We start from the raw sequence: 6,000 nt of genomic DNA on the forward strand, positions 1-6,000 counted from the left end.
ATTTTTACATACAATTACCCATTTATACAGTTGGGTTTTTACTGGAGCAATCTAGGTAAAGTACCTTGCTCAAGGGTACAACAGCAGTGTCCCCCACTGGGGATTGAACCCACAACCCTCCGGTCAAGAGTCCAGAGCCCTAACCACTACTCCACACTGCTGCTCCACACTGCTCCAACTTAAATATAGAAATATGTTCTACATCAGTGTGATCTCGTTTGAAATGTACCTAATGTATAGTCCAGTATATGTCAAATGATCAATTCCTTACGTAGATTCCTTCTATCGCAGGTGAATCAACTACAAGCTGTGCAGCTTCACTATTTGCTGTACGGGACGCGTCGTGTCGCAGCACTTTTGACTGCGCAAAGTGGTCACAGCTGTTGTTCACACTTTAAATACAGATTGCATTCGCAAAATTGGATACATTTACATTTAAAGTAAATGTGCTGAGTTTGTACCTCTTATCAAGAGGTTTTAAAAGCGACATCGTTGGTACATCCGTCCTCTCAACCAACAGGGAACCCGAAAGGGAGAATTTCAAACATTTGTCGCACTGAGACCCTCGACTCTGACCAGAAATGATGTCGGAGTCTGAAGTCTGGACGGTAAAGTTTTGTACTCTAAAGTAACATTTAAACTTGCCAGCAGTCAAAAGCAAGTCTTTATATTATTGGTTCTGGTGTACTATTTAAAAGCTCTTGTGTATGTTGATGTAGCTAAACCTACATTTGGACAACTTTCCGTGAATTCTTGTTTTTTTGCCGCACCTTGCCAGTAAAACGAACTAAAAAGTACTGCATCAAAATCATAGCCTTATAACAAACTAATTAGACCAATGTCTGATTTTATTCATGTTTTCATCGTATAGCACAGATTCATAGAGGTGTTTTTTGTTAAGCTTTCATTTCAGTTAGAAGTTAAAATATTTACCCTTTACACACCAGCTGTTAGTTAACTTTCACATTTCTTCAATGTTATTAGCAGTCAGCTCCAGTGAATATGTAATCTTAGTATTGATGTTACCTGAGAAATAATCTTTTGTCGCACATCTTCAGGAATCCAATCAGCTGTTTGTATGTGGAACCGGACTTCAGCTTGTGTGTTTACTAGAACAAAATGCGAAAAATGTACTATAACACAACAGTAGCTGACTCTCTGTAACCTGTGATGTTGTTGCCTGTCTAGTTAACTCTGTGGAGAATGCTTCCCCACAACAGTGCTCCTGATCACCCTGTACATTAAACATGCTTGTGAATATTTTAACAAAGACTTCCATTTCCATACCTTTATTAACATTCTGGCCTCCAGGGCCACTGCTTCGACAGTAGGTAATGGTGAGGAGATCTACACAAAAACAAAAGGTGCACGTCAGTAAACATGCTTCACAATAACATGCTTTATAAAAAGTAGTAATTCAATGCAACACTATTATGTCATAGCAGTGAAGGATGGGGGATTGTGATACAGTCTGAACGAAGACAAGCTTTTCCAAACTAGTCTGGACTTATTACAGTTTTTAAAGCTCTGGATTCCCGGATCCAAGTCATTGTAAACATATTCGGCTGCTTTCACAGCCCGATTTAAACCAATCTTGGACTGCGTAATGTTACCCTGGGTAAGGTAGTCCAAGATTAGTGCTAATTAAAACAATCGCAGTAGAAACGCTTACACAAAAAAAAAAAAAAAAAAAAAAGCGAATAATAAAATGATGTATTTATTACAGTTACGTGGCCAAGGCGTAAATATGGGTTCCATGGTGTAATGGTTAGCACTCTGGACTCTGAATCCAGCAATCCGAGTTCAAATCTCGGTGGGACCGTCGTTTCAGTGCATTATTATTCTTAAGTTATTAAAACGTGTTTCGTCGAACTGACGTTTCTATCATAATAAATGCTGAGAAATTCACTGCAAAGTTGTGGGATGGCACCTTTTAGCCATAAAATCTAAAGTATAAAACCCTCAGAAATACTTTTATTTGCTTTTGTCTGCTTTTGCAACCTGTACTGAAAAATCCGAGGTGACCATAAAAAGCTTGCAGAGTACAGTACAGGTAAAAAGGTAAAGCGTTAATAATTTTTTTGGGGGGTTACCTTCCTTTCTGTATTTAGCGATAGTCTGGCACACAAATATGAGCAAGAACGGCATTTTCTTTAGGAGCCCCAGTGGCCTGGCCTCCTAAGCCAGGGATTGTGGGTTCGAGTCCCATCTGGGGTGTAACGTGTATGTTTTTTTTTCTCACGACTGTTTTATAATAAACTTTCCAGACGTTTCCCCTCTCTTCAGCTATTATTCATCAAAATAAATAAACATATATTTCAACATGGTTAGCGTCAGTAACCATTTAAACACGGTGTCTGGTAAAGGCAATTTAACCTTACCACCCTAGAGTAACGTTAACCGCTATGATTAAATAGTAGTCCATTATATTAATTAATTTAACAGTATCTTATTAAACATTTGACAACTGATCAAAAGCCGAGTGGCGCAGCGGAAGCGTGCTGGGCCCATAACCCAGAGGTCGATGGATCGAAACCATCCTCTGCTAGATTTTTTTTGTCAGTTTGTATTTCAGCCGCTTTTATATATATTTCATATTAACAATCACATACCGGTATGTATTGTTTATAAAACCATTACTTCACAGAAGCGTCAGTCAATTCCTTTTGTGCCCTGAGTACGAGGGGCGGGGCATCACTCAGCAATAGGAAAATAACAGACAAGAGGCAGCGCCAATTGGGTAAGCACATAGCTTTAGGGTATGGGCGGGGCTACTGGCTGCTTTTTTAATACCGTACCTCTTTGGGACTGTGGTAGTTCTGTACTTGTTTGCTTTGTTATGAAAACATATTTCGTTGATACTGTAGTACAAACTACGCTAATTATAGATGAAAGTATTTACTAAACGCTCTCTTTTGGTGAAAGACCGCGTGGCCTAATGGATAAGGCGTCTGACTTCGAATCAGAAGATTGAGGGTTCGAGTCCCTTCGTGGTCGTTTTTTTTTTTATTTTAGATTTTATTTATTAATTGTGTAACTTGTATTTCAGATCAAATAATACAATGTAAGTCAGTGTACATGTTTCTGCGTTTTAAAAAGTGATATAGGCTCTTTTCCTTTGGTGTGGTAAGGAAAATAATTTAACTTAAATATAGAAATATGTTCTACATCAGTGTGATCTCGTTAGAAATGTACCTAATGTATAGTCCAGTATATGTCAAATGATCAATTCCTTACGTAGATTCCTTCTATCGCAGATGAATCAACTACAAGCTGTGCAGCTTCACTATTTGCTGTACGGGACGCGTCGTGTCGCAGCACTTTTGACTGCGCAAAGTGGTCACAGCTGTTGTTCACACTTTAAATACAGATTGCATTCGCAAAATTGGATACATTTACATTTAAAGTAAATGTGCTGAGTTTGTACCTCTTATCAAGAGGTTTTAAAAGCGACATCGTTGGTACATCCGTCCTCTCAACCAACAGGGAACCCGAAAGGGAGAATTTCAAACATTTGTCGCACTGAGACCCTCGACTCTGACCAGAAATGATGTCGGAGTCTGAAGTCTGGACGGTAAAGTTTTGTACTCTAAAGTAACATTTAAACTTGCCAGCAGTCAAAAGCAAGTCTTTATATTATTGGTTCTGGTGTACTATTTAAAAGCTCTTGTGTATGTTGATGTAGCTAAACCTACATTTGGACAACTTTCCGTGAATTCTTGTTTTTTTGCCGCACCTTGCCAGTAAAACGAACTAAAAAGTACTGCATCAAAATCATAGCCTTATAACAAACTAATTAGACCAATGTCTGATTTTATTCATGTTTTCATCGTATAGCACAGATTCATAGAGGTGTTTTTTGTTAAGCTTTCATTTCAGTTAGAAGTTAAAATATTTACCCTTTACACACCAGCTGTTAGTTAACTTTCACATTTCTTCAATGTTATTAGCAGTCAGCTCCAGTGAATATGTAATCTTAGTATTGATGTTACCTGAGAAATAATCTTTTGTCGCACATCTTCAGGAATCCAATCAGCTGTTTGTATGTGGAACCGGACTTCAGCTTGTGTGTTTACTAGAACAAAATGCGAAAAATGTACTATAACACAACAGTAGCTGACTCTCTGTAACCTGTGATGTTGTTGCCTGTCTAGTTAACTCTGTGGAGAATGCTACCCCACAACAGTGCTCCTGATCACCCTGTACATTAAACATGCTTGTGAATATTTTAACAAAGACTTCCATTTCCATACCTTTATTAACATTCTGGCCTCCAGGGCCACTGCTTCGACAGTAGGTAATGGTGAGGAGATCTACACAAAAACAAAAGGTGCACGTCAGTAAACATGCTTCACAATAACATGCTTTATAAAAAGTAGTAATTCAATGCAACACTATTATGTCATAGCAGTGAAGGATGGGGGATTGTGATACAGTCTGAACGAAGACAAGCTTTTCCAAACTAGTCTGGACTTATTACAGTTTTTAAAGCTCTGGATTCCCGGATCCAAGTCATTGTAAACATATTCGGCTGCTTTCACAGCCCGATTAAAACCAATCTTGGACTGTGTAATGTTACCCTGGGTAAGGTAGTCCAAGATTAGTGCTAATTAAAACAATCGCAGTAGAAACGCTTACAAAAAAAAAAAAAATGATGTATTTATTACAGTTACGTGGCCAAGGCGTAAATATGGGTTCCATGGTGTAATGGTTAGCACTCTGGACTCTGAATCCAGCGATCCGAGTTCAAATCTCGGTGGGACCTTCGTTTCAGTGCATTATTATTCTTAAGTTATTAAAACGTGTTTCGTCGAACTGACGTTTCTATCATAATAAATGCTGAGAAATTCACTGTAAAGTTGTGGGATGGCACCTTTTAGCCATAAAATCTAAAGTATAAAACCCTCAGAAATACTTTTATTTGCTTTTGTCTGCTTTTGCAACCTGTACTGGAAAATCCGAGGTGACCATAAAAAGCTTGCAGAGTACAGTACAGGTAAAAAGGTAAAGCGTTAATAATTTTTTTTTGGGGTTACCTTCCATTCTGTATTTAGCGATAGTCTGGCACACAAATATGAGCAAGAACGGCATTTTCTTTAGGAGCCCCAGTGGCCTGGCCTCCTAAGCCAGGGATTGTGGGTTCGAGTCCCATCTGGGGTGTAACGTGTATGTTTTTTTTTCTCACGACTGTTTTATAAAAAAACTTTCCAGACGTTTCCCCTCTCTTCAGCTATTATTCATCAAAATAAATAAACATATATTTCAACATGGTTAGCGTCAGTAACCATTTAAACACGGTGTCTGGTAAAGGCAATTTAACCTTACCACCCTAAAGTAACGTTAACCGCTATGATTAAATAGTAGTCCATTATATTAATTAATTTAACAGTATCTTATTAAACATTTGACAACTGAGCAAAAGCAGAGTGGCGCAGCGGAAGCATGCTGGGCCCATAACCCAGAGGTCGATGGATCGAAACCATCCTATGCTAGTTTTTTTTTGTCAGTTTGTATTTCAGCCGCTTTTATATATATATTTCATATTAACAATCACATACCGGTATGTATTGTTTATAAAACCATTACTTCACAGAAGCGTCAGTCAATTCCATTTGTGCCCTGAGTACGAGGGGCGGGGCATCACTCAGCAATAGGAAAATAACAGACAAGAGGCAGCGCCAATTGGGTAAGCACATAGCTTTAGGGTATGGGCGGGGCTACTGGCTGCTTTTTTAATACCGTACCTCTTTTGGACTGTGGTAGTTCTGTACTTGTTTGCTTTGTTATGAAAAAATATTTCGTTGATACTGTAGTACAAACTACGCTAATTATAGATGAAAGTATTTACGTAAACGCTCTCTTTCGGTGAAAGACCGCGTGGCCTAATGGATAAGGCGTCTGACTTCGAATCAGAAGATTGAGGGTTCGAGTCCCTTCGTGGTCGTTTGTTTATTTTAGATTTTATTTATTAATTGTGTAACTTGTATTTCAGATCAAATA

At 38.4% G+C, this 6,000-nt stretch overlaps 4 non-coding genes across 4 annotated transcripts; all 4 read left to right on the forward strand.

The window, feature by feature from the left end:
- Nucleotides 1–1,750: 1,750 nt before the first annotated feature.
- On the forward strand, nucleotides 1,751–1,822 carry trnaq-cug (transfer RNA glutamine (anticodon CUG)). Its single transcript has one exon. It is a non-coding gene; the product is annotated as a tRNA-Gln (tRNA).
- Nucleotides 1,823–2,924: 1,102 nt separating this feature from the next.
- On the forward strand, nucleotides 2,925–2,997 carry trnar-ucg (transfer RNA arginine (anticodon UCG)). Its single transcript has one exon. It is a non-coding gene; the product is annotated as a tRNA-Arg (tRNA).
- A 1,696-nt stretch (nucleotides 2,998–4,693) lies between these two features.
- On the forward strand, nucleotides 4,694–4,765 carry trnaq-cug (transfer RNA glutamine (anticodon CUG)). The gene has a single exon. It is a non-coding gene; the product is annotated as a tRNA-Gln (tRNA).
- A 1,106-nt stretch (nucleotides 4,766–5,871) lies between these two features.
- Nucleotides 5,872–5,944, forward strand: trnar-ucg (transfer RNA arginine (anticodon UCG)). The gene has a single exon. It is a non-coding gene; the product is annotated as a tRNA-Arg (tRNA).
- The last annotated feature ends 56 nt before the right edge of the window (nucleotides 5,945–6,000 follow it).

This window comes from Acipenser ruthenus, chromosome 17 (genome assembly GCF_902713425.1).
Source record: "Acipenser ruthenus chromosome 17, fAciRut3.2 maternal haplotype, whole genome shotgun sequence".
NCBI lineage: Eukaryota > Metazoa > Chordata > Actinopteri > Acipenseriformes > Acipenseridae > Acipenser > Acipenser ruthenus.